At 42.2% G+C, this 10,269-nt stretch overlaps 1 long non-coding RNA gene across 1 annotated transcript in view; it reads left to right on the top strand.

Annotated features, from left to right (window-relative positions):
- Positions 1-961: 961 nt before the first annotated feature.
- LOC146960052 (uncharacterized) overlaps positions 962-10,269 on the top strand; it is a 77,671-nt gene continuing 68,363 nt past the window's right edge. The window contains exon 1 of the long non-coding RNA XR_015035533.1: positions 962-1,078. This is a non-coding gene — a long non-coding RNA (uncharacterized LOC146960052). The remainder of the gene's footprint in view (positions 1,079-10,269) is intronic.

The following is a 10,269-nucleotide window of genomic DNA, read 5'->3' as shown; positions in this document are numbered from 1 at the left end:
CCAATGACGAAGCTCAGCTGAAGCTACGTGCAGCCTTTAACCCAGTACCTTCAACCAGAGCTGGTTTTCTTTATCTGAAGTGTCCAGAAAATCAGTTGTAAACAGTCAGATTTTGTGTTTGATTAAATAGATCACCATGTTGCTAATATGATGTGTAGTTTTATTTTAGTTATTTTAGTGTCACAGTGAAAATGTGTCTTTAAGAAACAAAACTTGACATGAAATAAAAACTTTTACAACCGATGTTTTGAAATGAAAACATCTCTAACAGTCAAAGTCTAATAAAACTCTGATATATAGCTATATGAATATACTGAAATTATAATACAGTAATTATAAATGTCAGACACATGAATCTAGTACTGGTTCATAGGAATGTTGTCATAAATTACATGTCATGAAAATAAATAATATGATTATATCTTAATTTACTTTGTGCTGTGTAATCTTTTTTTTTTTATTATTGTTCGTCTTCTGCTCTGGTGTTTTAGTTTTGTTTTCTCTGCTGTTGATGTTCTCTATTTAAACGTATTTCATCATTTATTTCACTTTCACCCCACAAGTTGTAGCTACTACTAGGCTACTACTACTACCTACAGTTTACTACTATTAAGAATTAAAATATTTTTTTCCCTATTTTTTTTACAATGTTTTTATGTTTATTTCTATTAGCCTATATATTATTCTGATGAACTATTTACCTATATTTTCTACCTGTAGCCTAATTGTGTGTAGGCTTGTGGGGGAAAAAAAGAGAGGAGGGGTGGGGTTAAAAAACAAAACGAAAAAAAAAACAGCGGGAACGTCGTCTGCCCGCGCGAGGATGATGCACAGAAAAAACATCCATAGAGACCGTTAAACAGCCGTTAAACTGGATCGTTAATCAGCCGTTAGAACAACGACGTCAGTTAACGATGCTGGAGTCAGAGAGGAGGAGGAGGAGGAGGGTAAAGTGACGGCGGCCATTACCGGATGTTCAGCAGGTAACCACGACTACCGGACACTCACCTGTTCAACGGCTCCACCGGCACCGACACCGGAGCTCCCGGTGAGGCGGAGGACGGAGACCCGGTGGCAGGTAGGGTAACAGCTGAGCTGCCCCACCAGCGCCGTAACGTAACCGTGCGGGGCCCCCCCGCGGCCGTTCACCGCGGATGACGGCAGTGATGACGGGCGGGGGGGGGGGCGAGGCGATGGCCGCGATGACGGGGGGCTAGGAGCTATCCATGGTTAGTTAACCAAAAGTCTCTTGAAATATCAAACAACAACAACAAACTATGGACTGTGGAAGCTTGAATGGCCAAAATACATCATGACGTGAAACAAATGTTGCAGTGTAAAAAAAAAAAAAAAAAAAAAAAAAAAAACAGACCGTTGATTCGGTGGAAACTCGGCTTAACGGGCGGGGGCGGGGCCCCCACGGCATGCGGGGCCCCCCCGCCTCGCGGGGGCTGCGGGGGTATACTTTACGGCCCAGTGCCCCACGGTAAGTCATTAATCTACCAAACAAAAGCTGCTGTAAAGTTAGGCTAGCTGTTTAAACTGCAGTGAGTTAAACGGGGAGCATACGTCAGTCCGACTGCCCACAAGTCCGACGGCTCATTTCTCCGACTACCCATTCTACAGTGTTGAGGTTAGGTTTAGGGTAAGGTTAAGGGTTAGGGCTACTTAAGTCGGAGAAGTGGGAGGTCGGACTGATGACGCAAAAATAAAGAAATGTATGATCGGAGTCGGAGAAATGGGTAGTCTGACAGACGTCATGCGCCCGAGTTAAACTTAGCTAGTTAGCTGCTGCAGACATCCAGGCTGCTGGGGAGAGACTGAGGGCTGCTGCACTCTGAGAGGTTCATTACATTTTATTTAGATTACCTGGAGAAATCATAAACTCTGTTACATGTTAAAGGCTCTTTATTGTGTAGGGTTTAATTAACTACTGGTAGGTTTTTCCTGTGGTCCTGTCTTTATGTTGTCACACAGCTGGTTATAAAAATGACCACAATGACCAGTTAACCTGTATCTCCATGTCAGTGCTGCTGTGTTGTTGTGGCTTCATGTTTAAACATGGTCAATGTTACACTAATGTAGGTACTGGTGTTTGACTGTTGTTCTCTTCTGAGACTTGTCATGTTCGTGTTTGAAGGATGAGGCCGTGTTGATAGCAAGTAACTTAGTTTAATGTCTCACGTTCTCAACAACATACATGTGGCTCCATGCAGTCTTGCTCTACCTCTTATATGGTACGGTAAGCTGACTACTAACCAGTACTGCCGCCTAGCGGTCAAACATGTAATAACATCTAATCATAACATCCCCCCTTTTCTAAGGTAAAATGCATTAACATGAATTATCACATTAGCTGTGTCAGTTATTTCAACCATTTCTCATTCAGCATAACTCTGCAACATATAATATATGAGTCAGCAGGTGGCACTTGCAGTCAGCAGGTGGGTGACGTCAGACGCCGGAGAACACGCTTAACAGAGCATCGAGCAGAAATCAGACAAAAACTCTACAAAACCCTTAAAAAGACATCAGAAAAACACAAATGGTAAAAGTAAATATTTACTACTAAGGACTTTTTGTAGCTGAGAACGTGTTGAAAAGTCTGGGCTGGCCGTAGACCGGTAAACCAAATCTGAGACTATGGCGACGGCACTTAGGTCTAAACAGAACTCTGATATTAATTTACAAGATGAGTTCCAAGCTGTTCACGAGGGGATGGCTACAATGCAAACAGCGCTTGAAACACAGCTGAATAAAAAAGTGGACACTTTGCGTGACACAATGAGGAAGCTGGCGGATGACAACATGGAATCAATGAAAAAACAGATGGAGAAAATTACAAAGGATATTAGAGAAAGTCTGGACGTGGAAGTGGGAATACTGAGCGCAAGAATGGATGCGATTGAACAAAAGATTGAGAAAGACAAAACATCTAAGAAGCCCACGTTTGATCCTGACGTCTCCATTATCATTACGGGATTGTCAGCTGATAACAATGAGGAAGCGACGGAGAAAGTAAGAGAGCTGCTCGCCACGGGCCTGCGGTGTGACCCGATGCCGGAGCTGGTTGCAGTGGAGCGTTTGAGGCAGCGTGGTCCGAGACCCGGGATCATCAAGGTGGAGCTCCGCACAGTGGAGGAGAAGGTTGCGGTGCTGCGGTTGAAACATCTACTGCGGGAGAACCGGAGCTTTGAAAGGATCTCCATAAGATCAGCAAAGTCACACGCGGATCGTCTCATTGAGCTGAATTTCCGCACTCTGCTCCGTGAGTTACCGACAGTGGGGAAGGATTTCTACATAACCGGTAACGGCAGGTTGGTGAAACGTTCACCTGTTGATCACTCAAAGAATAAATGAGGAACCCCGTCCCAGTCTGTAAGTAGGGCTTTTTCTCTTGTCCACTGGAATATTAACGGATGGACAGCAGCTAATTGTGATTTGAGAACCCTGATACTGAAATCAAAAAACCCCGACTTTATCTCCCTTAATGAAACACACTTATCATGCCCCGTTATTTGTCTAGAGGGCTATACCTGGTTTGGCCATAATAGGAACACTCATATTAGAGCCCCGAGAGCTTCTGGGGGAGTTGGGATCTTTGTTAAAAACACTGTTTTTGAAGACTATAAAGTGGACATTGTGGACAAAACCATTGATGGCATGATTGGATTGCGTTTTGTTCATCGTTTCACAGAGTATGTTTTTGTTATTTTTTCATGTTATTTGCCTCCAGAGCAGTGGCGGACTGGCACCAAAAAGAGGCCCTGGCAATTTTGACAGAGAGAGGCCACATTGCCTTCTCAGGTCATGGGGGGGGGTTTGCACAATGGTTTGCACAGATAAGTCTTAAAATGTGTGCAACACCTTCTCATCACAACCCACGCCATCTAGCCTACACAGATCAGCTGTTATTAAAATCCAACTCATCAACAACAGGATCACGATATTAGACCACCACATTACACAACAAACAATTCATCCACACTCAAACCGAAGCAACAATAATGTTAACTGTAGCCTACTCAACAAGCTATTATTACAAGGCATACAACAGATATGACAGGCAACTCGTGTGTGTGTGTGTGTGTGTGTGGGTGAGAGAGAGAGAGAGAGAGTGTGTGTGTGTGTGTGTGTGTGTGTGTGTGTGCGTGTGCGTGTGCGTGTGCGTGTAAGAAAGAGAGGGGGAGAGAGAGAGAAAATAGGTAAAACCTGCTAAGTTAACTGTTAGCTACCGTAGCTCAGGCGTTGGTTTCCGTCAGGTAAAAGCTGCTGTTTATTCCTCAAATGCAGTTATCATGGTAGCGGTACAGTTATCCATCACTGCAGTTGAAATACCCGCTAAACTGCTGGACGCAAAATCCGAGGGGGCGTCTGTTTGTTTACAATTCACGAAGGCAACGTGAACGTACGTGACGCTCACACTTGGAGTTACGCAATGAGGCAACGCAGCCTCCCTTAGCGTACAAGTCTGGGGGAACATACTGCGCATACACACCGTACGGGCAGGAGAGACAGAGCAGCTCTGTGCCTTTCTGAAATACAACGAGACGGCCAGTGGCTTCTACGGCCGCTGCCTGGCCGGAGGTGAACTCGAGTCCCCTGAACGCACGTCCCTGCTTGAGAGCAGTGTGTGCGTGCGTGCGTGATTTAGAGTGAGACAACCTACAGTAACCCCCCCTCTCCGCCCCGTAGAATAAGTTTTAATGTTGAAACATATTAAGAGTTAGTTTTGTGTTAGTCCATGACATAATTTGCGGCCGCCTATTAACGCAGCCGCTCCGCTTTATTTATTTAGCCTATTCATTCATTCATTTTTTGCGGCCGCGGCCGCCTATTGATGCAACCCTTCCGCTCCACTTTATCTATTTGGTGGAGCCGCCTGCGGCCGCATCGCCAGGCGGCCGCAGTGGCATTTGCCCACATTGCCCAATGGCCAGTCCGTCCCTGCTCCAGAGGGATCGACGAGAGGGAGGGACTCTGTGGGTTTTTTCAGTCACCTGTTGGCGCAGCTGTACTCTATAAACTATGATGCGGTTTATGTGTGTGGTGATTTGAATGGTCGTATTTCTGATAAGGAGGACTGTATCACAGACATAGATGGCATTGTACCAAGGACAGTATTAGATATGGGGTTTAATAATCATGGGGAAAGTTTGCTTGAGTTTCTGAAATACTCTAAATGTTGTGTCTTAAATGGCAGACTGTCTCCTGCAAAGGACAATTTCACCTCTGTTTCAACGAAGGGGAAGGCAGTTGTGGACTATATTATAACAACTCATGACTGTTTTAATACATGTGTCGATTTTGAGGTGTTGCCTTCTCATGAACTTGCTGAAAATGTGGGGCCTGACTGTATGGGTCTGTTGGGTGATAAATGTAGATTACCAGATCACTCTCTGCTTTATTTAAAATTTTTGGCTAATTTCAGCTATGATTTTGACAAGTCTACCCCTCATCTGGAGGTGGCTCTATGTAAAAGACCCAGGAATTTTCCTTCAACATTTTTGTCCTCTGATCTGTGTTGTCTGGCTTTGAAACAGCTAATAGATGACCTTTTATTTTGTCAGAAAACCCAGGATAATATAGACAGATTATATGGACAATTTTGTGATTTGTTGTATGAAGAGATGGATAAATGTGTGAAAAACCCTTGCACGGGGAATACTGGTGAGAAGAAGAAAAATGTAGAAAAACAAACCTTTTTGGAATGGTGAATTAGATAAATTATGGAAAAATTTAAAAGTTGCCAAGAGGAGATTCCTTAAAAAAAAAAGTCATTTGTAGAAAGAAGCTTTTTTTTTTTTTTTTTTTTTTACTTGTTTTTATTTGCAATTATAACATTTACAAAACATTTAAAGACAGACAGTCCACACAAACACATTCCCATACCCTACCCACCCCCCGCCAGACCGCGCAGGATATGAAAAATACATACGATAAAGAGCAATTTGAGACATGTGCCATAATTATACATGATTATACATAATTTTACATGATTACATTCAATCAATGGAAGCTTCGATTTGGGGGATTATTTTCATCAGAGGCCCCCATATATTGAGGAATATTTCTGGTTTACCCCTCACACTGTACATGATTTTCTCGGGTGTGCAATATGATAAAATTTCATTCCACCATTGTTTTAGAGATGGTGGAGTTGTTGACTTCCAATTTGTTAAAATACATTTTTTAGCGGCTGTCGTGGAGAGCAGAATAAGCCTTTTCTGATGCAGAGTAAAACCAGGAAGTCTGGCCAAGTCCCCTAGAATGAGCACTAGGGGATCTGCAGTAACTGTTTTTTTGAGTATCCTAGACAAGATGCCAAAGATGCCCTGCCAGAACGGTTGAAGGCTCACACATTCCCACAACATATGAACCAGGTTGCCGTCCCTGGCAGTACATCTTGGGCAACATGAAGTTACAGATTGATACATGTGGTGTAGTCTATCGGGGGTATAATATGTGCGGTGCAAAATGTTAAATTGAATCATTCTATGCTTAGTTGAAGTTAAAAAAGTTTGAGAGTTTCTAAGGATAGTTTCCCATTCTTGATTACTATAACTGGTATTCAAGTCATTTTCCCATTTCTGTTTGAGATTCAAATGATTATAATCCACATATTCATTAATCGTTTTATAAAGTTTTGAGATCAACCCAGTTGGTGAGTCAGATAGTTGTATTAATTTACCCAAGGGAGTGTCACCAATTCTAGGGAATTCAGCACATGTAACTTTAATCCAGTTTCTTATCTGTAAAAATTTAAAAAGGTGTGAGGAGGGTAAATTGTAGCGTTTACAAATTTCTGAATATTCACCAACTAGGCCGTCTTTACAAATGTCACCCAGCACTTGAATGCCACGGTCTCGCCAAATGCAGGATATCTGGTCGAACATAAACTCATGTGGAGAAAGGCTGATCCACAAGGGACTTCTAACAGAAATCATATTTTCAATACCCATGAGGTTGTGGCATTTCTGCCAACACAAAATAGTATGTCTGATTATTGGGTTTGATGTGAAATCTTTGCCCTGTGTTGCAATAAAAGGGAGAGCACTCAGGGGGATGTTCTTTAACAGGTACCTTTCTATGTCCATCCACGACGTTGTATGTGTTCTTTCATGAGACCAGTACCATACAGCTCTTAATTGGGAAGTTAAGTAGTATAGTTTAAAGTCTGGTAGAGTGAGTCCTCCTTTATGTAATGGGGCTTGCAGGCTTGACGATTTAATTCGTACATGTTTATGAGACCATAGGAATTTTGTGATTACCTGGTTGATCTCAGTAAATAATTTAGAAGGGCATTCCAGGGGGATGGATTGATAAAGATACAAAAATTTTGGTAGTACATTCATTTTGATGATGTTAACCCTTCCGATTACGGATAGTGGTAGGTCTTTCCATTTAATCAAGTCGGCCTTAAGTTTTGCCATGAGTGGATGAAAGTTCAATTTATGTATATTACTAAGGTCTTTACTTATATGTACACCAAGGTATTTAAATCCCTCTGGTTTCCATTTAAATCTTGTGACTGAGTCAGGGAGATTTGTAAGAGTACAGGGTCCTAAAGGCATGACATCACTCTTCCCAAAGTTCAACCTATACCCAGACAATTTACTGTACACATTCAATACTTCACACATTTGTGGCACAGATTTATCAGGTTTGGATATGTAAATTAATAAGTCGTCAGCATAAAGTGATAGCTTGTATTCTGTATTTCCTATTCGAATCCCACTGATATTTGAGTTTGAACGGATGGCCACCGCGAGCGGTTCGATTGCCAAAGCGAACAGTAAAGGGGATAGTGGGCATCCCTGCCTTGTGCCCCTCTTGAGGTCGAATGGTCTCGACAGCACACCATTTGTGGCAATTTGTGCTCTGGGGGCTCTATATAATGTTTTAACAATATTTATAAATTTGGTACCAAAATTCATTTCAGTCATAGTTTGGAATAAGAACGGCCATTCAACCCTGTCGAATGCCTTCTCCGCATCCATGGAGAACACCAGTCTATTCTCAGAGTTGTTGGAGGAATCATGGATGAGGTGAAATAGTTTTCGGAGATTGTCAGAGCCCTGTCTGCCTTTAATAAAGCCAGTCTGATCAACATGAATTAAATTAATGATGACCGACTCTAGCCTTAATGCTAGTAATTTGGATAGAATCTTGAATGAGACATTAAGCATAGAGAGGGGTCTGTAGGAGCTACAAAGTTGTTCATCCTTGTCTGGTTTTAAAAACACATTTATTGTGGCCACCTCCATAGAGTAGGGTAACATGCCAGTTTCAAGTGATTCCTTGAGCATATTTGTAAGTGGCTCCACCAATATGGGCAGAAAGTTTTTAAAAAATTCTGCAGGGAACCCGTCTGGCCCTGGTGCCTTCCCTATTTGTAGCTTATTTACAGCATGTATAACTTCCTCCTTAGTAATTTCTACATCCAATTGGTGTCTGTTTTCCTCACTTAGTTTAGGGACCGAGCAGTTATCGAAAAATCTCCTACACAGGAGGGGGTCCATGTCACCCTGTGATTTATACAAGTCATGATAGTATTCTTCAAAACATTTATTTATACCAGTGGGATCTGAAATACTTACACCCTCTTTATTTTTAATGTTATGTATGATTCTTGCGTTTTCCTCCTTTTTAATTTGCCAGCTGAGTAATTTACCAGTTTTCTCTCCTTTTTCATAGTAGTGAAATCTGGTTCTTGCCATGTCTGCTTCTGCCTTTTGAGTACACAAATTACAATATTCTATTCTCTTTTGTGTCAATAGATGTGTTGTTTCAGGGTTTTTAGTCTGTGCGTGTTCTTTTTCTAGCTCATGGATGGTTTGTTCCAGTCTAGTGAGTTTACTTTGTTTTTCTTTTCTTTTTTGAGCAGTGTAAGAGATAATCATGCCTCTGATGTATGCTAGCATAGCTTCCCATATTGCGCTATGTGAGGCTGAATCTCTATTGCTTTCCAGAAAAGCTTTGATTTCATTACTAATGTACTCATTAAAAGACTGATCACTCAAAAGATGGGGTTTTAACCTCCATCTAAAGGGAGCAAGAGGACTGGAGGTATTTTCAATACTTATCTTAAGAGGACAGTGATCTGATAAGGTTGAAGCTAAATAAATACATTCCACAGTTTTCATGCACAGTGTTCTGGATATAAGAAATAGATCTATCCTTGAATACGAGTCGTGAACCTTAGAATAAAAGGAATAGTCTCTCTGAGTGGGGTTTTTCATTCACTGTCCATTTAAACTCACAGTCCCTGTGCAGAAGCTCTCGTATGCATGATGTCTTTGCTGTCAGATTGGGAATGAATTTACCTATGAAATTCACCATCCCCATGATGCGTAGCACCTCTGTCTTGTCTGTGGGCCTTGGCATGTTCTGTATTGCATGTATTTTGTCTTTATCTGGCTCGACACCACGTGCAGACAGCTTGTCTCCCAGGAAGAGGATCTCTTGAACACCAAACTCACATTTACTCTTGTTGAGTTTCAGTCCATACTTTTGTATGCGCTCCATAACTCTGTTCAGCCTCTCGTTGTGCTCTTGGGCTGTGGAACCCCATATGATGATGTCATCAATGTAGACTCGACCTCCATCCAAGCCCTCGATGATCTGCTCCATCGCTCTGTGAAATATTTCAGGTGCTGACTTGATTCCAAAAGGCAGTCTGAGAAAGCAGTATCTGCCGAAGGGCGTATTAAAGGTACAGTACTTGGTGCTGCTTTCATCCAGTTTCAGCTGCCAGAAGCCTTGTGAGGCGTCAAGCTTTGTGAAGTATTTGGCACCTGACATTTCACTGATGATCTCTTCACGTGTAGGTATTTGATAATGTTCACGCTTTATGCTCTCATTTAGGTCTTTAGGGTCCATACATATTCTCAACTCACCATTCTTTTTCTTTGTGATGACCAGTGAGTTGACCCAGTCTGTAGGCTCATTAACCTTTTTGATCACCCCTAGCATGATCATTCTGTCGAGCTCTTTCTTTAGGCAGTCTTTCAGTGGCGCCGGAACTCTGCGTGCTGCATGCACAACTGGTTGGGCTCCTTCTTTCAACTGTATTTTATATGTGAAGGGCAAAACACCAAAACCCTTGAAAACATCTGAAAAGTTCTGAACAATTGTGTCCATAGAGTCATTTGTTGGGTTTATGGTTGGGATGATGCGATGCACTCTTTTCACAAACCCCAGTTCTTCACAGGCTCTGTCACCCAGAAGTGATTCACGTCCCTCATTCACAACAAAGAAGAATAGGTG

This window comes from Trachurus japonicus, unplaced genomic scaffold (assembly GCF_045865225.1).
Source record: "Trachurus japonicus isolate A0001 unplaced genomic scaffold, Traja_1.0 AP030749.1".
Classification (NCBI taxonomy): Eukaryota; Metazoa; Chordata; class Actinopteri; order Carangiformes; family Carangidae; genus Trachurus; species Trachurus japonicus.
Note: the sequence above shows the minus strand (reverse complement) of the source record. Positions and strands in the feature narration are given on the sequence as shown.